Genomic DNA, 27,079 nt, shown 5'->3' on the forward strand with positions numbered 1-27,079 from the left:
ATACGACAGCTCCAATCCTGGGTTGACTCTAAAGACCTTGTTCTTTTACATTATACCAAATGAACTCAGTGCCAGGACAGCCACCTGGAAGGTTACAAAGAGTAGGGTCTTGAGGGAACTCTGTGTTCCTACACTGTATATGTAACATTGTAACAAGAGCCATTTCCCTGCCTTTAAGTCCTGGGAATCATTAATTACCATGAAAACAAATATAGAGAATGAAAAGGAGATAGGAGGGGTGCCTGGGTGGCTCAGATGGTTAAGCATCTGCCTTTGGCTCAGGTTCGTGATCCCAGAGTCCTGGGATCAAGTCCCGCATCGGGCTCCCTGCTCCTTGGGAGCCTGCTTCTCCCTCTGCCTCTCTCTCTCTGTCTCTGTCTCTCATGAATGAATAAAATCTTTTAGAAAAAAAAAGAAAAGGAGATAGGAATTAAAGATACTCTGAACATTAGAGCATGATTGAATAGATGTAGAGATATATTATTGATTAAGATTGGGAGATAGTGTCTGGAGGAAGAAGGAAGATGACTTATTTTTAAGGTTCAAAGGATGCAGATGGTGGAGAAATCAAAAAGAAGTTGAAAATATGTACCCAAAGCTAAAACAGTGGTCAAAGCTAGAGTTAGGGATTTGGTTGTCATTTCCATAGAGGTATAAGAGCTAATGCCAAGAGAATGAGAGAACATAGGTGGAAAGAATCTAGGACTGGGAGAGGTGGAATCTACAAGATGAGCAAAAAAAAAAAAGAAAGAAAAAGTGTGATCAGAGAAGAGATATGACAAATTAAGAATAGGATCACTGACGCCAAAAACAAACAAAACATGTATTAATGAAGAGTTTCATAAGAATGTCTCCTACTTCAAAGAGTTTCAGGAAGATGAGAACTGTGCAGAAATCACTTCAGCTGGCAATTCAGGAGTAACTAGTGAATTCTTCAAAGTCAGTCTCAATCCACTAGTAAAAGAAGGGGCTAGAATAGGGTGGGGGAAAGGATGTAGAAATAGAGTGTGCAGAATATTTTTTTAATCTAAAATTTAGAAGAAGGCAGAAAAAGAGGAAGAAAGGATAAAGATTTGTTTCATTTTTTAAATTTTATTTATTTATTTGCCAGAGCTGTTTCATTTTTTTTAAAGAATGGAGGCTCATTGGAAATTTTTGAAGTTGGGAAATATAAAAGTGAGGGATAAATAAGTGACACTACAATGTGTTATAGAAGACCCAAGAATCCCAAGTCACAAATAATTAGTGGCTGCAAGTAAAATGCTGTCCTGGTTCCTCCATCTATCGTTTTAAGCAGCTTTATTGAGATATAATTTATATGCCATAATATTGACCTGTTTTAAGTGTAAATTCAATGATTTTTAGCATATTTGCAGAGGCTTTAATCTTACATGTCCAATAACTGACATAATCATAAGAATTCTTAGTCTTATCTGTCTTAGAGTATTGCAAGAACACAGAACCTCATCATAAGAATAGAAACATAAAACAAAATAATAGAGACACATCAGTGTGATGGGCTGCAATAAGATTACAACTCATCATGTGGAATGAGGCAAATGCCCTAAATAGTTGCTTTTGTAGCCTTTACAATAGATAATTAATAAGCCACATTCTATGAATCAAGTAAGCTTTTGTTTTATAACATTAGGAATCCATCTAGATCCATAATTGACTCATAAAGTAACTATGCAGTAACATATTACTTATAGACCTTTTTGCCTCATATTGACCTCTAATGGTTTTTATGTTTTGTTTTGTTTTTTTAATTTGTTCACTTGCTTGTTTTTGGTCATACATCCCAAGGCAATTTCATACCATTTAAAGTAGCCACTGTGTTAGTTCTTTGTGTTTAACCTCAATCTTGGGTTGTGAAAACTTGCTGGTGCCTACAAATAACAAACATCATGTAACTATCCCTTTCTATAGTCTTTTGTGAAATTCATGAATTTAGATATTTGCATACTTGGTTTCTGAATGATTTCCAGACTTATAGCATATTCACACTTTACCTAAATTGAGAGAAAAAGCTCTTCGAGTAAGTAAAAAATAAACAGTACAAAAATGAAGACTAACCATGGTTTACTCATAACATACCTACATATGTTACCCCTGTCAGGATATCAGATTACAGAGATGTAATATATACTTATTTTATATTCAGAAATATGACAGAAAAAAAAGAACTGTAGAGCTAAATCTAAACCACCCAAGCTTCTAAGTAATTATACCTCATAGTTAAAAATTTCCCCACGTTAAGATCTAGGAAGGAAACCTACCTAAAGAAATATATGTTATTATAATTATATTATAAAATTATTATAACTATAATATAAAATTATATTGTGTAAGACTGATGAATCACAGACCTGTACCTCTGAAACAAATAATATATGTTAAAAAAACAAAAAAGAAGATAATAGGAAGGGAAAAATGAAAGGGGGGAAATCGGAGGGAGAGATGAACTATGAGAGACTATGGACTCAGAAATAAACTGAGGGTTCTAGAGGGGAGGAGGGGTGGGGGGATGGGTTAGCCTGGTGATGGGTATTAAAGAGGGCACGTATTGAATGGAGCACTGGGTGTTATATGCAAACAGTGAATCATGGAACACTACATCAAAAACTAATGATGTAATGTATGGTGATTAACATAACATAATAAAATAAAATTTTAAAAAATTATAACTTAATATGATAATATATATTATATTATTAAAACCATTTAATTGAACCCATTTGAATATGTTAGCTCTTTTTCAAATACAATATGTAAAGTTTTAAAACAAATCTCTCCTTCATATAGTAGACAAAGAAAAATAACCACTTTCTTATTAAACATTAGAAAGAAATATGTAAGACTTACTTTGCCCTAACCTCTTTCTCATAAATTTTAGTAAACACTGATTTTTTAAAAACCTAAAGTGAAAAAAAAGCTTAAAATTAGAAGAGTATAAATCTAATTTAAAGGTTTCTATAACAAAAAATTAAATAACTAAATTATATGTTGAGATGGAGTTAAATGTGTGATTTCTATAAGTATTCATGAAATTAAATTGGGTAGGAAGAGATGAAGTACTTTTTCAAAGCACTGACTTTATCATCTTTAGTTTATCTGTTAAAATTTTCACAGGAGTTGACAATCACCATTAGTTTTTTCCTCCATCAACGGAAACTATTACCAGCTCAAATGCACTTTCTGTAATCATTATTCAACCATATGTTGTTTTGTGAGATTGCAAATTTTCTCAGGGATGATAAAACTACTGACAGATCCATTTCTTCCTTTAATCATCCAAAAATGAATTATGGTCTTTGAAATTCTTCTGGCACAATAACCATTACTGCCTTCTTAGCGTGCCATTCTAACCACACAAAACCTATACTACTTGGGAATCTTCCAAGCAACTCTTTCAAATATAAAGCCACGTCCATCAACAATCCTCACTTTTAGATCTAGTTTTGAAAGAAATTATCCCATGTCCAAGTTGTTTTCTACTCACCTCTTTTTACTGATCAACTCAGTCCACCTACATCAGTCGTGATTTATCTTACAGTCCTCTTGGTTTGCAATTCCGTGTTTTTGCTCATGAGATTCTTGCTACCTTCTGTAAAGTAGTATTGACTACTAGTTTCCAATTACACTCATATAGGCTGGGGAGGTCATGGTTTTAAAACCAAGGAAGGAAAAAACAACAAAAATATGCAAATCTGAATTGATAATGTTGAATATGAGTCAACACTAATGAGAGAGGTGAAAGGAAAATGCACAATAAAATTTCATCAGTAACTACAGAATAAGAATTTATGTTAAGGATAATAAAAATCATTAACAGAAGTTTATTCAGCTCATTCTATGTTCCACGCACTTCTGGGTATTGCAAATACAGTGATAACCAACAAGAACAAGTCAAACACATCTTTGTTCCCATTGAGCTTATATTTTAGGGAAGGGAAATACGAAGTGTGCTGATAAAAATAAGTGCTATGAAGATTGCATTTGATCAGGACCATATCTGGAGTCCTGTGTCCAATACTAAACACATGCTTCTGACAATTACAGATAAAATATAAATCATGTAACCTAAAGTTTGCTGATAAGTAATTGTTTGTATTTGTTTGAAATTGTTTGTAGTTGTTTTCTATCTTTGGGGCACAATTTGTTTCTTAAGAACAGAGATCTGTATCTAACACTTCCCACAAAGTACTTAGAATAGCAACATCAACAGAGCAGAGAGCAGAAAAATCTTTTTTTAAAGTAAAGGTTCTGAGCACTATCATAAAGCAAACATCTTTTATTTGTTTTTATTTTTTTATTTCAGTTTTGATTTTCAAAGTCTCTGTAGCTTACCACTGTGCACAACAGAACATTTTTTTAAGTGATAGAGTTGTTAACTTTATTGTGTATTTCACAAATATATATGTGTATCAAATTATTACATGGGACACTTTAAACTTACACAATGTCATATGTTTATTGTATCTCAATAAAGACAGGAAAAATAATTTCAAGATGATAACAGCAGAGCATAAAACTAAGTATGGCCTTTTCTGAGCAAAGGACTTTGTGTGACGGTACTGATGTCATACCTGTGAAGCTGGGCCTGGTTCTCCCTACAAAAACAAATCTGAAATCTGACCACTTGTCACCATCTCCTCTGCTAACAACCTGGCATGTTCTACTACCTGGGTTACTGCTCTAGGCTTTCAAGTGAAATCCCTGCACAACAGCACAAACTTAACTTTCTGAAAGTCAATAAAATGTATAATAAAATTATTTTCTAGGTTTAACATATATTCTTATGTTTTAAACATATAGCTTTTTTGCATGTGAGAGGATGGAAAAATATCTGAATCACCACTGTTCCAAGGGATGAATATATAAGTAAAAATTAAGTGCATTTAAGCATACCGCTATTTTTTTTCAAATAGAAAGTGCCAAGCCAGTCACTGTCAAAAGGAAATAGGCTACAGGTTTACATAGTGTTTTATCAGAAGTTTGTTTCATGTAAGTCTGCAATTCGGTTTTCTTAAATTCAGGTATTAATTTTCATGGCGTTAAATTCTTTAAAGGCGTTACTTTATATAAACATTAATATCAGAGTCAAGAGATATGGTGGCTACATTGTATTGATCTTTAAAAGAGATGATATTGACACTGGGTAATGTGTAATGCACATTTGCCTATAGAAGATCAATTTCCAATAGCTTGTGCTAATACATACATAGAGATATACATCTCTACAAATAGACACAGATTCAGATAAAAGTATAGATACAGGATCTGTTTTGTTGTTAAATATTTTGAATATCACTCAGATTATACATACACATATATTCTTAGGGAAGAGGAATCATTTAAGGCATATCTATTTTGGCATTATAAGGTTTTTCATAAACTACATAATTAATTTGAGTAAGCTGTGTGATTCAAAATTCCACAAGAGGAATACTTTTAGAACCTTATATCTTTAGCTGGAAGAAGGACAAAATATTCTGGCCTGTTTTGACTAAGAAAAACATAAGGAAAGTGAGAAAGCAATCAAAGAAAGGAAGGACTACTGAAGCAGGAAAAGTGAGGTTTATCTGATTTTAGAACAATGACTCTCAACGCTTCTTCTTTTTCCTGTCCACAACTTTGAATGACAGAGAAAACCCAAAAACACACAAATAATGTTTAGGACTCTGCCCTTCATCTACATTTAAGTCACTCCACATAACAGGAGTCAATTTAGATGAAGTCTGGGATATATATAATAATATAAATTTCTAGCTTCTGAAAGGGGGAGCTTGAAACTTTGCCTTCTATTTCAGTCTTACATCACTCTCCTTCAACTTGCTTCACTGCCCCATCACACTATCGGACTCCAAGATCTCACATGCCATCTACTTCTTAATACTGCAGATGGCTCCCTCCTCCCTCCCTGCCCTGAAAGTTTTCTCATCAAGGTCAATTGCCTAATGGCAAGCAATTCAAAAATACATATATTTTTAGTTCTGATCTTACTTAACCTTTATGCAGCTTTATTACCTTTTAGCCCTCTTTCTGTTTGGAAAAGCTTTCTTCGTTCAAGCCACACCACACTCCCCATAATTTGTCTCTCCTTGGTTTCTTCTGTGAGTTCCTTTGCCCATCCTTTAAGGATGACACTCCTCAGAAATCTGTCTTGGGTTTTATTTTCTTCTTATGCATATTTCCTATGGACAATTTTACTCACTTTCATGGTTTTAATGATCAACTCTAGGCTGATAAACCCAAATCTCGACATTGCTTCAAGTCTCTTTTCTGAGTTCCAGGCATAAATACAATTCCCTGCTGATAAGTTTTACTGATGGTCCATTGAGATATCAAATTTCACAAATCTAAAACTGAATTCACTGCTATGTCATTACCCCGCCCAAATTAACCCTCTTTTTAGGTTTTCTGGTTTAGTTGTTGGCACTGTTTCATCCTGTTGCTCAAGCAATAAACCTTGAGCACCATCCGGCCCCTTCCTCCCTCTCAACCTCATACATCCAATAACCAAGTTATAGTGACACTTCAGTTCAAACATCTCTCAAGTCTATCCACTTTGTCTTTATCTCCATTTAAGCAATCATAGCCATTTCTTCCACAGCTCACATCTGTTTCTGCACTAGCGTAGCTGCTTACAGTTGTTACCAGATCAAATCTAGTATCCTAATTGCAGTCAGTGTGACCTTTCTAAAATGTTATGCTAGTCATTTCACTCTCCTGTTGAAAATCCTTTAACTGGCCCCCCATTGTTTCTTTCATTCATTCACTAAACTCCTAGTCTATTTACAGAATGTATATTATGCTAGGCACTTTGCAGAGTGCCAGGGCTACACTGACCACAAAATATTACCCAGCAATACAGTTTTGTCCCTGAAACAAAGAATTGGTTCTTCTACCAACCCCAGACTCCAGATTCATGGTATCAGAACTTTTCATTAATCATTATTGTTCATTTATCTTAGTGATAATGATGCACTTACTCAGAATTTTTCATCCTATAAATGATACTGATATCTATTTCTCTGCTTTGCTTCTGTTTTACCTCTCAATACCTTCCAGATCGACCTTGGTTAAATTGGTGTTATCAAATAATAACATTAGATTTTATATTTTATTTTCAGTCAGCTATTTTACAAATCCACCACTCAACCCAGCCAACTTTGATTTTATAATTGGGCATTCTCCTCCCGGATAATGAATGCTCTAAGCAACCACAGCCCATAGTTGCCCGTCCTGCATGTTAAGTCTGTAGCTCAAGCATTTACAAAAATAGCAATACAAATTTTTATTTATTAATTTCATGATTAATTAATCCTGAACTGAGGACTTCCTGCAACAACACAGATTAAAAGTTCCTAGGTTTCCCAATTCTGAACAACCTACACTAGAACATATCCCCTTAAATCTTTAGTTTCCCATCTCTAGCGAATGTTTGCAAGAATAACATTATAAACAAAATACCACTAGACTTTGACTTTAGTTTAGCTGAAAATTAAGCTGCTCAATAAATTATACTCAAGCCAGTGTAGAAAAAATGTGCATATTGACCACTCAAGAAAAGACTACAGGGAGTCAGGCTGGTGTAGAAGAAAAACATCTGGTTTGTTATCCATGAGAAGTGGTTTTAGCCTAAATTCTAATATGTTCTAATTGTGATTCCAAGTAAGTTAGCAAGCTTTCACAGGTGTCACTTTTTGTTCTTTTTTTTTCTTTTAGATATAGTACAATGAAATTTATTCCTAATGTGATTTCCTTTTGGAATAACACACATGTCTAAGGGTTTCATGAGATCCTGTTGGATTTCTTTCCCAGGTTTTCTTTGGAGAAGTCTTTTCTAGTATGTGCACAAAATATTTTATTAACAAATGGAAATGCACTGAGGCTTCTAACTTGATAAGCAAAGCAAGATCCAATTCATAGGATTGGAAAAGAATTACTTAAAGTCGCAGTCCTAATAAGGACGTTTCCACATCATTAGTTTCATAATGTACCTGCTTCTGCTTATTTCACTGTCACTAGTAAAATTTAATTGCTTCATATTTCATATTTATTATTTTGCATATAGTATGTGTTTCAGATTAGAAAAAGTAATAGAAAAAGCATTAATCAAGCCAGACCAGTCTCAGTCTTTTTTTACATGGTCTCTGATCATCCTCTTTTATACACACATTTGAGAAATTCTTGTGATTATATTTTTGTTAATTATATGTTATCTCTTAAGCCTCCTGTACTCCTTATGGAAGCATCTAACCTCTAAAATTCCAATTTGAACCTTAATATGCAAATTGGTATTAATTATATAGACAATCTTTTTTTTATAGATAACCTTTAAACATTATTTTCATGGTCTCAATGCCCAAAGCTCTAAAATATACACATATAAATAGTTAATAAAATCTGAAGGAAATATTTAAACATTTTTGAGATAGAAAATTTTTTTTCATTTTTATATACTTTTCTAGTATAAAGTTAATACTTCTAGCACTAGTTTTATTTCCAGTTCCAAATAATATCACACACAAATGGCTCTTTAGAAAACGCTTAAAGGAATCTTAACTACTTCCTCTGAAAATTTTCTGAATGAAACACTGGTCCTAAGAGCTATCTTCTTTCCAAATGGCCAACTTGGTGAATCTGCCTTTCCAGAATAACAGGGATTTTGAGGACTGCCAATTTGTTATATAAGGGACCCTCTCTCCAGGTAATATTGGCATCCTTTGGGTGCTCATGTAATCTGATTGCTTCAAAATAAGGATTTAACAATATTTATTGAAATACAGTAATATTTATTGAAATATTTATGGAAATAAGGCCACATGGTTTCTTCAAACTTGATGGGATTATACTTTCAGTTCCATGACCTCTAAAGAACACTGTACCAGAGTGCAAAACAATCTGGAACACTGTTCTCACTTCTCAGCAATGTAGTCCCGAAGCCCTTCTGTTTCCTCCCCTCAATATACATTTCTCTCTCTTTTTTTCCCCCTAATAACATTGTCTCAAAGAGATATTACAGACAACTGCTTAAGATAATGGGCAAAAAAGAGGTATATTTCCACAAATAGTGAAATTTATTATTGCCCTAAAAATATCTAAACACAGTCCAGGGCCAGTCCCATGATGATAATAATAAGGCACTTGCCAGAAAGGCAAAATTTAAGTGCAACACCCCAAACCCAGTAACCAATATAAGTATATTTTAATGGAATATTCTAAAACATAAAAATTAATGCAAAAATTTCTGGTGAACAAAATATTAAAATTTTAAATAAAGAAAAGATATTATATGCTATATCTAGCTAAATAAGCCCCCACACTTGGCATTTGTTTTATCTTGCATTAGTTAATTGTAGAGTAACTACTTTTCAACTCATAAATGTCAGTATAAATATCATTAAACACTAAATCTATAAATGTATTGTTTTTCCATACTTGTAATTTTACTTGTTGGCCACAGACACTCATGAGATGCACTTTATATTCAGCTGCTATTTCCAAAAGAATTTTAAGGAGATCCAATTTAATATAATGTTATTCTTCTCCCCTTCTTAATAATAATTAAATTGTTCATGTGTTTCAGATAAAGATATTATTACAACTAAGGTCAGCTTGATGGAATTATTCCACCTTTTAAGTTTTTTTTTAAAGCATTTGAATCTACAAATAAAAATAACATAATAAATTCTTTATACTACCATACAGAAGCACTGTAGTGTAACTGTGTAATTTATAATAACGAATTACAACTGGAAGACAACTTAAAAAACAGGTGCTTATGTACAATAAAATAAAAATAAACAGACCTTGATTGCAATAAGCATGAAGTTTTACATTATTTAAAATTCGAGAAATGTAGATAATGGGCATCACAGAGATAATTTCTTGCTGAAGCTCCCCTTCCTTGTCTAAGTTTACCATTTTGCATTAGAACAGAGGGGGCAGTCTTTCAGCTGACCTAATGGAACACTGCTGCAAAAATAAGAGGCCAATCTGTGTGCAATTGCAGTTCAGCCAGAAAGAATGCTAATTCTTCAGTGCTTTCTTTAAAGAAATTATTCAGGCTTTTCTGTGGCATGGAACACTGTGACCAGCCAGGAACTGTTAGAGATGAAAATAACCTTTCTTTGTTATGACCCCCAAAATGTAGTATTTGTTTCAGTTTCATAGGAGACTCTTGTACCTAGTTTTTTTAAAAAGTGAGGGGTAGGATGCGGTGTGGAATTAGTCATGCCCTAGCCATTTCCCATAAAGGATATAATTTTCTAACTTAGAATGTGCTCCCAAGGGACTTGTAAGAAGAGTACAAAAATATGATATCATTTCAAAATTGCTCAAGTATGGTCAAAGAACTCTGGATAGAGAGGAGGAGGAGGAGCTGATTTGAAGGCCCTCTACCCTTACTAGCTGTAGGACATTGCATTCTGATTTGAAATATCCTTTTCCATAAAACAGCATTACTAATACCCATGTCACAGAATTGTTGTAAGAATTAAGTAAACTGACAGCTATAAATAATCTATAAATTATGAACGGTTACACAAATGTCATGAAGGATTTTAAAAGATAACAAAATATAATAAGAATATAAATTAGGATTGTAAAGCCAATCTCTATTTCTACTGGAAATAAAATTAATTTTTAATTTATTGTTATCAGTCCATGGAAGTATAAGCTAATAAACTGCAATGAAATCATTTTTTACATTAAGATTTTTCCTTTAAGGAACATGAATTCAAAGACTAAAGATATATTAATGATCTTTTCAATTTTTATTAGCTTAGGAAAGTCAATTAATTTTAAAAATACACCTTAAAAGTTATTTTCACTTACAAAATAAAACAGAAAGAAAAATCAGAAAAGCGGATGGAAAATTATTTGTTTGATAACTTTCCAAGTGGTTTTTAAGTAACATAAAAATAATGGATACTAAAATAAGACAATTCTATTATATTCTATTATAAAGGAATAATTGAAGAGTAAAAATTTTACATCATAGTACTATTTGACTACTAGTAATAACCAGAGTAGATAATATGTAAATTAAATTGGAAATTTTCAAATACTCTTGCCGGGTATACTAAAAAATGTATAGTTTCTTGAATTGTTACATTTGGTTTCCTTAAAATAACTTTATAAAACACAGACATATTTTATATGACAAAAGAATTTTGAATAAAGCGTATAAAATTCTTAAACTTTATTTTTATCTTGATCAATTTCTCCTTTCTCTTTATTCTACTAACTCTTTCTCTTTTTTTAAGATTTTATTTATATATTTGACAGAAAGAGACACAGTGAGAGAGCGAAGAGCCAAAGGCAGATGCTTAACGACTGAGCCACCCAGGCGCCCCACTGCTAACTGTTCTTGAGAAATGTTACCCACTCTGGGTTTTCATTACTATTAACATATGATTCTCAAATCTATTTCCATTCCCAAGCTCTCTTCTAAAGGCCATAGTCCTATTTTCAGTTATCTACTGGCCATGATACCTGGATATTTCCCATGGGCCCCTTAGCCCCTTCCAAAATGACCTCAAGATCTCCCACCCTCTGACATCCACTTCTTTCTCAATATTTCTGTCTGATTAAGAACTGCTACCCACAAAATATGCTCTAATGTCATTTTTCAAATGCCAACTTGAGAGCCAGTAATCAAAAATGACTGAATCATATAATTTAGAAATAGTTTACTAAAACTTTACAGGGGGAAGAAAAGGAAACTGCAAAGTAAAGAATAGAAGTACTCTAGTGAGTATTGAGAAAAGAACAAAACTTGTCATAATTCCCTAAGTCAAAGATACTTTAGAAAGATACACTCTACTATTTTATGAGAAAATTAAGTGCTGCAGAAATAAAAGGAAGTGTTACTACACTAATATATAGAGTATATTTTTCTAGGAATTGATACAAATGGGAAATATTAAAAATTTGAATGTGTTTTAATAAATCTGTTGATAGTTCCATAGTAAACGTATGAAGTCAATATCTTCCAAATTGTATTTCACTTAGAGATGTTAATGTGTTTATTTGCAGAAAAGTTAGTTGTCAAATACATTTGTAAAATTCTGTGTGTAATTTTCTCTGAAGATTATAATGCATATTTCCAATAAACCTGTTTAATTTGACTAATCCAATTTTTTCTAAACTTATTTCACAGAGTTATTATTTTTCCAAAGAAACAATTCAGTGTCTTGGAGCTTACAGTTTGCATAAAGTTGAATTCAGGGAAGCCAATCACAGAGTACATCCCTAGCCTTTAACTATGAGATCAAAAAGGAAATGCTGTGTAATATACCTCTAATTAAAACTGTAACATTCTGATTGTACTGGCCAAAACTGACCCCATGTTGTAAACCTTATATTAATAGCTATTAATTAAATAATTTGAACTGGAGCTCATTTATATCCTTATAAAATAAAAACAAAATACAGAACAAGTATCAAAAGCTACAATGTAAAAACATTTCCTGAATAAAGGAAAAAATTGAAACTATATTTTTTTGAAAGGTCATACTGCATACTTTGGAAAATAACCTATCCCACACCAAAACACATCCTAGTAAAATTATCAGGCTTTAAAGAAAATAAAAAAATCTTTCAGGCAGCCATATACAATGGCCAAGTCACTTATTAGAGAAAGAAATTCAGACTATTATTTCAGTAGCACCTTTTAATGTGTATACATATATACCTACATACATACATATATGGCCACGTGTGTGTGTGTGTGTGTACATATATATATATATAGCCTACCTATGCTACCATTCATCGACTAAAACATATAGGCATATATTTTTAAAACATGTATTTGTAAAAATGTAAGTATAAACTATTTTTTTAAGATTTATTTATTCATTTAAGAGAGAGAGAGAAAATGCACAAGCAAGGGGGGAGGGTGGAGGGAGAGAATCTTCAAACAGACTTCCTGCTGAGCGCAGAGCCTGACACCTGGCTCAAGTGTCAATCTCAGGACCGATGAGATCATGACCCGAGCCTAAACCAAGAGTTGGACGCACAACTACCTGAGCCACCCAGGCGTCCCAAAGTATTTTTTTAATAAATAAGTAGATGAACAGAATAGAGTGCAGGACATGAACTACAAACTAGATTTTTTTAAAAAATATAATTTGTTTTGTATTTTTGTCACTGAACCATGCAAATATTTCAAGTAATTATGAAACAGAACCAATTTTTAAAAAGGAGATTCTAAAATTAAAAAGTAAAGCAAAACCAGTGAACCCAAATGTGTATCCAGTTGGTGGCATTGCCACACTGAGAGGAACCAATGAGGAGTTGCTAATCAGCAGGCATAAAGTCTCAAATATGCAAGACGAATAATTTCTAGAGACAAGCTGTACAACATTGTCCCTAGAGTTAACAATATTGTATTGCTTATAAAATCTTAAGAAGATAAATCTTGTGTTCTTACCACACACACACACAATTAAATACACACACACACACACAGTAATTTGACTGCCAATTCTTAGTGGGCTAGTCTATGGGCAAAAGGAATTTAAAAAATTACCTGCTATCAGTAATAATAATATTGGTGGTAGTATTTTTATTGCACACATTGTTATATGTATAATGTTGGATGAAATAAATGTGTGATTTTTGTGATAATATAATTTTATTATTCCTGATTTTCCTGATATAGAATTCTTGGCAAGAGAGAAAGGAGATACAGATGTAAGATGGGAGGAATTAACTAAAATTCCTGAAAGCTTTAATTTTAATTATAAAAACCAGTATGAACCAGTAATATGTTTGTTCAAAATAAAAACAAAACATTTTTCTTGTCTTTCAACAAAACAAACAAATGAAAAACCCAATAATCAACCCAGTAGCTGTAAGAGATCTCTTAGCATCAAAATTGAAGACTTGAAATATTAAAGGAATCCTAGAACTTGGAGAAAATGGTTGATTCCAGACCAGAGCGAAGTTATGTACAGTGGGTAGGTTATAAAAAAAAACAGATTCACCTTGAGTTGGTAACTGTTAAAAGTGGGTAGTGGGTGCATTAAGAATTCATTAGACTTTTCAGTCTAGTTTTGTACATATAAGAAATTTTTCATAATACACACAAAATAAAAAGAACCTGGTCCCATAGTCGATTTGGATGCAAAATTTTATAATGCAGAGGGTCCATAAATGCTTTATAATGTATATAAAATACAATTTTGAAGCTCCTATAAAGGGCTACATTCCAAAGAAAATCTAAATGATGGTAACCTCTTGCAATTATGATCTGATTTTTACTTCAAAAAAGCTGCATGTATTTCTTAGCTCAAAGTTGGCTATGGACTGAATTGTGTCTTTCCAAATTCACATGTAAGTCCTAACTCCAAAAGTGATTGTATTTGAAGATGAGGCCTTTGGGAGAGAATTAGCTTTAGATGAGGTCTTAAGAGTGGAGTCTTCATAATGGAATTAATGCCCTTATAAGAAGAGACACTAGAGAGTTTGCTGTCTTCTCTCTCTGCTATGTAAGAACACAATGAGAAAATGGCCATCTGCAATGTAGGAAGAGAGTTCTCACCAGAACCCAACCATGATCTTAGACTTCCCAGCATACAGAACCCTGACAAATAAATTTCTATTGTTTAAACCATCTACTTTAATGGTATTTTGTTATGGCAGCCCAAGTTGGCTGATACAGGGCCTTTCACTTGGTAGTGCTCAATAAATGGTAGCAGAATTTAAAATGGTAGATTTCTAAATTGCCTTTAAAATTCTCAAAACACCAAAAGAACATTTTGTTTTAAACTTGAAATATTCTGAGTATACAAACATAAATCAACTACTCTGTAAAATATTCATAGGACCAGAGGCTTAAAAATGTAAATGATTAGAAACATTAAATCACTGATGTGATTACAGAATGGTACTTCATAAAAATAGAGCAGTAACAATTAGAATCATGCTACATAATAACCATCTACAATGTGGAAAATAATTCTTGCCTTGGGTATCAAATTAAGGTGGATAGTTTTATTCTGTGTAAGAAGATGAATAACACATCTGGTCTGTTAGAGAGGAAAAAGGAGAAACTAATTTACATTTGTTATCTTAATTAATCCTTGACAACACCAAGGGCTCATTCTACTATACCATTCTATATCTAGTTTTCTACGTATAAACTAAATAGCATGTTAACTAGTTATATAACATTTCTACTTATTGCCAAAATATAAGAACACAGATTTATCTCCAGTACTTTGTATTTAGCACAAAAATAAAAAGATTAGTTTTTATATAAAAAAGAATAACTGAATACAGATAAATCATTTTATTTTTACTTTTTTTCTAACTAATAAGATTTTCAACTTATCTTTAATCTGCTTTCAAAAAAAAGTAAGCAAAGGATATATTCATATGGGGGAGGACATTCAAGTTTACAGTTGTGGGGTACCAATCTGTGAGAAGCTGACTATTGGCTAAGCATAACAGGATAGTGATAGTTGAAACCAATTAATTGGGAGATAACTGTACTTCAAGTTCATTATCTTACCGGTGAGAATTTTCTTAAGTAATGAGTGACAACATCTTTGAATCCTAACTAATAACTACATAGGCAAACAACACTTTATACCTTTTTCCTACTCTTGTTACTAATTCACCATTCTTGAGAAAGTTGTGAAGAGCAATTCTTATAAGAAGAATGGATGTTCTGAGTTGGAAAATTCCTTTAAAAAGTATATTTGGATTTTGGAAGAAGTCACAGGAAAATGGGAAAGAATAATTAGTCCTATAAATATTCATTCATTCAACAATGAGTTATTGGCTGCCTACTATGTGTCAGTAATCATACATCTGGGAAATCAGTCACAAATGAGACATGCAAAATCACTGTTTTCAAAATACTTATATTCTATAAGAGAACCAGTGGATAAAAACAAGTAAACAAACAAGATATTTTATTAGTTATAAATGCTCTTTAAATATAAAACAAGTAAAATACAAAATAGAACATGCCTTAGGGAGTATTTTAGATTGGATGATGGGGCAAAGCCTCTTGAAGGCAGTGACAGGCAAACACCTAATTAATGAGAAGGGACAAACTATTGGGGGGTCTGGTGGAAAATATTCTAGGCATAGGGAACATCTAGTGCACTGGCTCTCTATATCAAGCCTCAATTTTGAATCTCATATTATATTGCACTGTAGAGTACCTCTTCTTACTACACCCACCTACCCATTTCTCAGAAACCTTTGCCTATTGTCAAAACCTCCAATGTTAATCTCATCTCAATTTGGGGTGGTTTCAATATCTATATGAATGACTCCTTCAACCCTCGGGCCTCTAGATTCTTTGACTACTTCTCATTCAGTGATCTTGTCATCAACATTACCTCAGCTCCTCTGGCCATATCAATAAGAAAACCCCTCCATATCTCAATTTCTAACAGCACACTCACCGATGACTATACCTTCTTTCTTCCCAGGTCACTCACTCTAAGTACCCTGATTGCGATGATTCTCCTATCCCAGCAGGACCTACAATCCATGGATATACCACCTATTTCCTGTCTTTCATCCCCAACTCATCCTTACCATACAATAATACTGATTGGTTTTTCTTACATTCATGAACAGTATCCTGAAAAGGGCTGTTAAAACAGACCATTCACTCTCCCACTGTCCTAGATTACTGTTTTATACTTACTCTTCTCTCCTTAAACTGTGAACATTTCCTCCCCCATTCCATCCTTACTGAATAAACACCATGTAAGTGTTATTCTACAAAACCACAACCTCCACTTGTACATAAGATTTCATCCCTCTCGCCTGCTGGTATCATTTTGGTAAATCTCCCCTTGTCTTCTTGTATCAACAGTTTCTTTCTACACTCATTTTTCATTTCTATCAACATACAAACTTGCTGTGACTTCTCTTTTCCCAGATAAATTTCTTTAGAAGAGTAAGCAAATTAGAAATAGAAAATAATTTTTTTTCTGGAAGAATAAATGGTAAGACTAACCAAGCAAACTTTTAAAATTTACAGAATTGATGAAGCTGTGGTTATATTAAAAGTATTAGAACATATTACAAAATTTATGTGGTGAAAATTTCACATGGTTAAGAAATTCAAAAGAAAATGTAGAGATAAGCTGGTAACATATAAAAAATATTTAACTTTATAAATATTTAATGATATAAAATAAAATAAAAGATGAGATACTATTCTTGCTTATACTTAAATGTATGCATTATAATTTATCATATATGTCTATATACATACCTATATACAGGCGCAACATACACACACCTATTTATCTATATTTCTACCTATCTATAAATGTAGTGTACCCAATATTGTGAAACATACAAGAAAGTAGGTATTCTCATACTAACTGGGATATCAGCTGATAACTTCCTGAAGGTAACTTGGCAATATGAAGCAAAAGTCTAAAAAATGTGGTTATTTTATAACAGCAAAAAATTAAAAATATAAATTCCCAACAGTAGGAGATTAAATAAATTATATATCCTTATGTTAGAATGTGATAGGGCAATTAAAAATCATAATCTTGAAGAATGTGTAAGGATATCTGACATTGCTCCAGGCACACTGCCACATCCTATAAAACAGTATAAAACAAATGGTCTCATTTTTCTAAAATATTCATTGTAATATTTACTATAAATAATATGCCAAAAATGATAAGATAGCAAGGAATTAGGAGTACTTATTCTGAGTTATGAGCTATGTGTAATTGCAATTTTCTTCAGTATTTTCTACCTTTTTTAATAACTGTATATTCAGAAATCTAAAAAAGCAACAAATATTAGAGATGAAGATGAAGAAAAGCAAAGAGGCGAATTGGGATAAAGTTTTCTTCTCTTCATTTTTTTTTTAGTGGGAATTGGTTAGAATCACTAGAGTCTCAGGATAGTCACATGGTTTGCAGCCACTTGTACAGGAAAAATTAGCTTATTGCAGGGTCTTCGCCACCACTATCACCATCATATTTGCAGATACTTAATTATGAAAACCACACAGGGCAATGATACAGTGATGAGGAGATTCTATATTCTATATTCCAAGCATATAGCTTGGGCAGTCAGGGAATATTTCTGAACTTCAGTTTTAATTATAAAATAAATGGATAGACTTTTTCACAATGGGTTTGCTACAACACAGGCAGGTGTCATGAAAACCACCACTAAACCAAAACAAAAATGGGAAAGGAATAGATTCATATCAACATCATCATCATTGGACATGTAGATTCGGGCAAGTCTACCACTACTGGTCATCTGATCTACAAATGTGGTAGGATCAACAAAAGAACTATTGAAAAATTTGAGAAGGAGGCTGAGATGGGAAGGGGCCCATTCAAGTATGCCTCGGTCTGGGATAAACTGAAAGTGAATGTGAAAGTGGTATCAGCTTTGATATCTCCCTGTGGAAATTCAAGACCAGCAAGTATTATGTGACCATCACTGATGCCCCAGGACACGGAGACTTTATCAAATCATGATTACAGGCACATCTCAGGTTGACTGTGCTGTCCTGATTGTTGCTGCTGGTGTTGTTGAATTTGAAGCAGGTAACCCTAAGAATGGGCAGACCCCTGAGCATGCCCTTCTGGCTTACACACTGGCTGTGAAACAACTAATTGTTGGTGTTAACAAAATGGATTCCTCTGAGCCACCCTACAGCCAGAAGAGATACCAGGAAATCATTAAGGAAGTCAGCACCTACATTAAGAAGATTTGCTACAACTCCAACATAGTAGCATTTGTGCCAATTTCTGGTTGGAATGATGACAACATGCTGGAGCCAAGTGCTAACATGCCTTGGTTCAGGGATTGAAAGTCACCTATAAAGATGACAATGCCAGTAGAAGCACACTGCTTGAAGCTCTGGATTGCATTTTGCCACCAACTCATCCAACTGACAAGCCCTTTCATCTAGCCCTCCAGGACTTCTACAAAATTGGTAGTATTGGTACTGTCCCTGTGGGTCAAGTGGAGACTGGTGTTTTTAAATCTGGCCTGGTGGTCACCTTTACTCCACTTAATGTTACAACTGAACTAAGTCTGTTGAAATGCACCATGAAGCTTTGAGCAAGCCTCTTCATGGGGACAATGTGAGCTTCAATGTCAAGAATGTATCTGTCATGAATGGATAAAGAATATGTGGTATATATACACAAAGGAATATTATGCAGCCATCAAAAGGAATGAGATCTTGCCATTTGCAACAACATGGATGGAACTGGAGGGTGTTATGCTGAGTGAAATAAGTCAATCAGAGAAAGACATGTATCATATGACCTCACTGATATGAGGAATTCTTAATCTCAGGAAACAAACTGAGGGTTGCTGGAGTGGTGGGGGGGTGGCAGGGATGGGGTGGCTGGGTGATAGACACTGGGGAGGGTATGTGCTATGGCGAGTGCTGTGAATTGTGCAAGACTGTTGAATCACAGATCTGTACCTCTGAAACAAATAATGCAATATATATTAAGAAAAAAAAAGAAGAAGAAGATAGCAGGAGGGGAAGAATGAAGGGGGGGAAATCAGAGGGGGAGACCAATCATGAGAGACTATGGACTCTGAAAAACAAACTGAGGGTTCTAGAGGGGAGGGGGGTGGGGGGATGGGTTAGCCTGGTGATGGGTATTAAAGAGGGCACGTTCTGTGTGGAGCACTGGGTGTTATGCACAAACAATGAATCATGGAACAGTACATCCAAAACTAATGATGTAATGTATGGTGATTAACATAACAATAAAAATTAAAAAAAAAAAGAATGTATCTGTCAAAGATGTTCATCATAACAATGCGGCCGGTGACAGCAAAAATGACCCACCAATGGCGGCAGCTGGCTTCATGGCTCAGGTGATTATCCTGAACCATCCAGGCCAAATCAGTGCTGGATATGCACCAGTACTGAATTGTCACAGAGCTCATAATGCTTGCAAGTTTGCTGAGCTGAAGAAGTAGATCATCGTTCTGGAAAAAAAGCTGGAAGATGGTCCCAAGTTCCTAAAATCTGGTGATGCTGCCATCATCGATATGGTTCCTGGCAAGCCTATGTGTGTTGAGAGTTTCTCTGACTGTCCTCCTCTGGGCCGTTTCGCTGTTCGTGACATGAGACAGACGGTTGCTGTGGGTGTCTTCAAAGCAGTGGACAAGAAGGCAGCTGGAGCTGGCAAGGTCACCAAATCTGCCCAGAAAGCTCAGAAGGCTAAATGAATATCATACCCAACACCTGCCACCCCAGTCTTAAATCAGTGGTGGAAGAACAGTCTCAGAACTGTTCATGTCAATTGGCCATTTAAGTTTAATAGTAAAAGACTAGTTAAGATAACAATGCATTGTAAAACCTTCAGAAGGAAAGGAGAATGTTTTGTGAACCATTTGTTTTGTGTGTGGGGGGGCAGTTTTAAGTTATTAGTTTTTAAAATCAGTACTTTTTAATGGAAACAACTTGACCAAAAATCTGTCACAGAATTTTGAGACCCATTAAAAGTTTAATGAGGAAAAAAAATGGATTGAATGAGATATCCCCTTTAGCTTAGTATTTTAATTACTTGTTTGATTTAGTAATACAGAGGAGAATAAGGGGAAGCATAGTATTATTGTTTTTATAAATCAGATGGTACTGTAGAGTTTAAAATGTTACACTTCAAATTTTTTGTCTTTAACTTTTGTGATATCATTTTAAAATGTTAAGTAATAGTCTTCAAAATTATTGGGAACTCTTGGCAACAGAGATTAGAATTATAAACAATTTAATGTACCATGAAATTGTCTTATTTGGAATTAAATAAAATAAACACAAATTGAAATCTATTCTTGGATCTCACTCATTAATGCTAGCACCTAGATATAGGATGAGAAACAAGCCTGATCCCATACATAATCAGATATTTTTCAAAATAGTATCACATAAAGGGTCCACCATTTAAAATATTTTAATTGTTTTACATATTTCAATATTTTAACAGAAGCTCTAGACTTTATAAGGAAGAGAACCTGAAAAGTCCTAAGGTTACTGTCTGGACTCAAGTAAGAGAGTATCACTCATAGAACAATGAATGTGCTACACACGTTGTAGCTCTGAAACAGTGAATTTAGGACAAGTTCAATTGCACTAAGGCATGGGCTAATAAACATCAAACAAAGCAGTCATTGTAAGCCAAGGCTCATCTATTATAAACATGTGATCACACAGGGCATACTAAAGTCTTTGTTCTTGTGTTAGTGTACAGTGATCAAAGGAAATTATATATTCTATATTTTGTTAACTTGCACATGAAAAACAATCAGGGATTTTATAAATATAAATATATTTTTACAAATACAAAATAAAAATGTGAAATAAAAAGATGTAGTTTCACTCCAAATTAACAATGATTATAAAATAATTGGATTTTAAGAACCACAAAATATAGATCACAAGATTTTGCAGATGTGCCCTATCAATTATCATTTTCTTATAAAAAGATCTTTGATTTATAAGACTCTTTAAAGAATATATAATCTCATTTGATCAATGTAACAACATCTTGTGATAGAGGAGATACCTCTAATTTACACATGAGGAAGCTACAGTTCCTCAAGGCTCGTTCTTTTGCTGATACAGCTAATCAAATTGCGGGTATAGAACCACAGTCTTCTGAAACCTATTATATTGTTCCTTTCATTGAACCATAGTGTTTTTGTACAAAATTCTTGTCTGCCATAAACTGAAAATTAAGGAGGCCTGTTTGATATTTTATCATGGTTTCCTCTTGTGATGTCAAGTGATACCATGCTCTTCCCTTAGCTCTGCCACGCCCAAGAACCACACCTTTTATTTTCCTCTCTCCTTTGACTTTCTCCCAATATAAAATTTTTAAGTGTTCAAGTCTTCCTAGGCTAAAAGAAGCAGCTTAAAGAAACAACCTAAATTAGAATATAAGATATTGAGGATTGAGATTTTTGTAAATTTTGTTCACAATGTCCACTTTGTTTAAGGCTACCTGGAATAGTGTCTGGTATAAAGGAGATACTTAGTAAACTTTTATTAAAATATAAAAGTTCCCTTGGTCTACCTCACTTTAAAGTTACTAATCTCTCATGAGATGTCCTTTTGCTATCATGGTCAAATATCTTGAAACTTCAGTTCACTGTATTGTAGCTTCAAACCCACCACTCTTCATAAACAACTGGGAGGTAACCAATAACCTCCTAATAATCAAAATGTAATGGTATCTTTTTAGTTTTCATCCTATTAGAACTCATTTACAAACTGAGCACTCTTTCTTATAAATGTTATTCTAGTCACTATTATTGCTATTTTATCTTCATTTTCTTTTCCCTTTCTGTTTTCTTTCTCCTTTGCTGCATTGCTTCCCTTACCTAAATAAATAATAAAATTCTTTAATTATGACCTTGGTCTCCTCTCCTCACTTTGCTAGTTCTCCCTGGCCATATCTTTTACATCGTGGTTTAAATTACTGTAACTGTGCCACTAATATCCAAACTGTTTGTGAACCTCATCTCCTGACTGAGCAAAAAGATTGCACATCTTGTCTTCTTGAATGACCCACAGGACGTCAAACATAACATCTGCAAAATAGACATTTTTTTTCTTTATAATCCTCTTTCACCAAACTGAGTTTTCACACTTCTATTCCCTCACTAGCATATTTCTTTTTTTCTGATTGTCAGCTGATGTCTATGCTTTCTATTTCTTTGAAAAGAAAGAGGCAACCAAAAGAGAAGTCCTAAATATTACCAATACCACATCCGCCAATTTACATTCTCCTCTGTCCATAAACCACTTATTTTCTTCTGTTAATATGCATAAGCTGCCCTTCTCCTACCCAGTGCTAATCCCTCCTTATGTACTTGGAACCTATCCATACCTTTTTAGCTACTCAAAGACAATACTCCAAGATCTGTCCCCACCCCACCTGCCTCCTTGATTGTTTTTTGTACCCAATGATTCCCGATATCATGCAAAACTGATTTTTAAAAAATTTCCATCTTAAAAAATGACAACAAACTCTTTTGATCCACATCTGCATCCAACCACTATTTCATTTCTCTGCTTTCATTTACAGCAAGACTCAAAAGAGGTGTAAATACTATCTCGCTTTCTTCTTTTCCCATCCTCTTGAACTAGTTCAGTTAAGCTTATATTCTCTCGGATCTATGCAGTAGCAAGGTCCCAGTGACTGCTGCACCTCCAAATTAATGGCCAATCCTCAATTCTCTTTCAAAGAAACTAGTAGGAGTGTTTGACATAGTATAGCACTCCTTTCTTCTCGAGAGTTTCAAGACTTCCCTAACCAAATATGTAAAAGAGGGAACATCTTGTCCACAATATCCCAAACCTCAGTACTCCTTCTTCCCCACACCTCTTCTCCCCCTTAGCCACCTTTACTGAATCTCTTCACAGTACCTATTACTACCTGACATACAGTTTTTTGTGAAATAATAGGCTTGATGGCAGCAAGGACTTGTGTTTATATCAGGTCCAGCACATATTAAGCACTCACTAAAAACCAGTTTTTACTATTTGCACTCACTAAAAATCTCACATGTATAGGACTAAGCATAATCATCAAAAGAAATATTTTTTTCAGTAAAAATATCACTGGTGTGTTAAACTGAAAAGTGGACAAAGGAGATATAGGCTGTCTACTTTAAATGTACTGTATATCTACTTTGCTACAATACCTGGTCCACTGTGTGAAGTCAATAAATATGAATTTACCTTAAATCTTTAAAAAAGGACAACTCTATACAATTATCATATAGCTTAGTTCCTAAACTGTTCTTACAAAATGGAATAGAATTCAGAGAAATAATAAAGTATTGGTGCTCTTTAGTTAGCACTAATAAATCAGAACACCAAGTTAATCATTCCTGTAACAACTGAAAGAATTGAAATAATTCATTGATGTCAAGAATGCTATGCTATAAGACCAAATATAAGAACTTAGAGGTGTTTTATCTCTTTTCAGGCTTAACATATTGTAATTTTAACTTGGCAAGAAAAGATAGATTAAAAATACATGTCGCACCTATAATTTATTAGAAAAGCATTTTCTCTTCTGCTAAATTGTTTCTTAGATTGATTTCTCTGACTTTATCCCACTCTTTTTTCTTATGCTTGGTGGTTTCCAATTAGACTTGTAGATAGATAAACAGTTGATTGAATCAGTAATGAAATATTTGTAATAAAACATCTAATAATTAAGACATTAGAAATCAACATGCTAATGTCATTTTTGTGATTAAACAGTGAAAATGAAAGCCAAAGTTCTATTTAAACACAGTTTTCATTTTGTATTGTGTTTTAAATATCTTGAGAACAACAGCGACATTCATAAATAAGCACAATTTTCAAGTATAACAACTATTCCAATATGAAAATAAGTATTTTAAGAATAGAGTACTGTATGCATGCATAACCAATCTTTAGAAACTTTAGATTATTTCAGAACGTTTTGGGAACAGTGTTACATAATTTACCTGGGTTTAAAATCCCATCTGACAATCACTAGCTGTGAGAATTTTGCAAGCTACTATGCCTTGAGCCCTTCAGCTTCTACATCTGTAAAGTAAGACTATTACCTACCTCATCAGTTTGTTGCAGAGATTAAAGGTGATATATATCTTTTATGTAAACCTTGGAGTTACTTTTCATTCTTCCTTCTCCTTCAACCCCTCAGTATGCAGTCTTTCTTTCCGATGTCTCTCACCTAATAATTAACACTAACCCTGGCCTCTGCCCAGGGGGTCACCTCATATTCCACCTTTACTCCCCTGTGGACCTGTGGATCCTGTCGCACCCAATATTAGCTCTCAAACGTACTACAAACCACTACCAAACTGTACATTCCACCGTCCTCTCCAAATATCTGTACTGACTCCCACTGCCTATAGAATGAAGTACAAATCCCTGAGTTTGTATTTTATGCCATCCACGGTCTGGTATCTTGCCTACACAGCTTTATAACCTAATAGTCTCCTTCATGAATACTCCATTTCACTCAACGAGTACTACTCATTGCTTAGAAAGAAGTAATGCAAATTCAAACCTCCTTTATCAAAACAGTTCTCCATTGCCTGCAATGGACTCACCCTTCTCTGTATTACAGCTTCCTATTAAGGAACATTTCTTTAACAGCAAATCACAGTCAAGTCCATTAATGTTCATTATGATTTATTTTTCTTAAACAATTTTTGTATTGTTATTTATGCTATCATTTTACAGAAATAACCTCCTGGCTGGACTATTTCTTCTTTTGCCCTCCAAAATACATTCTCCGTATAGCAGCCAAACTGATATTTTAAAAAAGCAAATCGTATCAGGTCACAGCTCTGCTGAAAAGCTTCTACTGGGTTCCTATACTCAGAAGAAAAGACAAAGCATCAGGCATTCACGCTGCAGCTGCCTGCCCTGCCTCCTCATTTCTGCTCTGGGATTTATCATTCTGCCCTTGTTCACTAAGCTCCTGGAACCCTACACTTTTATCCCTTTTTGTCTATGTAATGCTTCCCACACATCTCTGCATAGCTTACTTCTCTGACAAGACCTTCTGTGACTACCTTCTCTAAAAGATTCGCCAAAACATGCACACGTGCGTGAGCACGGGCACATAAACACACAAACACACTCACACATGATCACTCCATCCTTTCCCTTGCTTTGTTGTCTTCTTAGAATTTATCATCATCTGTACTTATTTATTAATTTCTGATGTTACCATATTCCCAACTCTTCAAATGGAATGTAAACTCCATAGAGCAGAGATAATCTTCTTTACAGCCATATCCCTAATTCACTATATTGGAAATGCTCGATAAACATTTGTTCAGTTAGTAAATTAATCCTCCTGTTAAAAAGCATATAATCTGTTTCCTTAACCAGAATGTAAGTTCCTTAAGGAAAGAGATTTGTCTGAATGCTCTAATGTTCTTGAATTCAGTAGAGTGACTTGAATCTTGAATCTCAATATTTTTTTAAATCAAGTAGAACGACAGTTTAAAGTAAAATGCATGCTAAGCATTACGTGCAAAGTAGAATTTCCAAAGTGAAACAGAAAACAGAACATAAAATAAAAATATCTTTCTACCCATTTTATAAAATATCTGGTTCCTTATTCAATGTGCTATGAAAAACTGCTTTATGCAGAGATTTCATTGCCAAAATCACCTGCAAAATTATTTTGTACAGAATTTTAGCTTTTTTGAAATCAAACTAAATCACAAGGGTTTGCAAATCCTAAATGAATTGAATTCCTTAATTCCAGGTCCCACAAAGCCCACAAGGGGCCTTTTGGTGAGTCAAATGTATATTTCTAAAATCAGGACAATGATTCCTAAGCTTTTTTTCTTAGTGTCGCCAGACAAATTTCTCTTTTTGATAATATAGATGGGTAGCATAAATCAATAAAAACACCAATAGACTTAAAACTTCAAAGGGAACCATAATAATTCACAATAATTAGAAATCTAACAGCAAACTATTTTGTTGAGCTATTTCTTTTTTCCATCCCCCTACTCAACCTCAATGCTGAAGTTTACAGTAAAAAGTTTAAAAACGCAGAAAAGAGTAGGTAAGCAAAATGCCTGGCACATAGTTATCATTCACTGACTATTTTTAAGAAAATAAATAAAACAGTTTAAAAGACCCTCAATAAGGAACATTACAAAACATCTGGTCCCAGAATATTATTATAATATAACTGTCAACCAGTTTAAAAAAGTGAGATAGAAGTGCAGTATGTGATCATTTCACTTGTAAAAGATATACACCAATTGAGATAAAAGGAATTATGAATTTTTTCAACTGGGAATTAAATAATAGAGACAGAATGGGTTTTCATATTAACATATCATCAATTTCCTCAACCAGGCAAATCATTTAGCTTATATTCATATCCATAACTCATAGTTTGTTTTTTAATTAATAATGAATAAAGAACTAATTTCTTTAATAAATTCTGGAATATCCAAGACTCTTTGAAACAGTATTTTTAATAATTTAAAATGTTATAAAATTAAATGTCATTGGTATATAGTAGACTGGCCAACATTTTAT

At 33.7% G+C, this 27,079-nt stretch overlaps 1 protein-coding gene across 3 annotated transcripts in view; it reads right to left on the bottom strand.

Annotated features, from left to right (window-relative positions):
• CNTN1 (contactin 1) overlaps positions 1-27,079 on the bottom strand; it is a 381,883-nt gene that overhangs the window by 301,191 nt on the left and 53,613 nt on the right. The window lies entirely within an intron of this gene.

This window comes from Zalophus californianus, chromosome 9 (assembly GCF_009762305.2).
Source record: "Zalophus californianus isolate mZalCal1 chromosome 9, mZalCal1.pri.v2, whole genome shotgun sequence".
Classification (NCBI taxonomy): Eukaryota; Metazoa; Chordata; class Mammalia; order Carnivora; family Otariidae; genus Zalophus; species Zalophus californianus.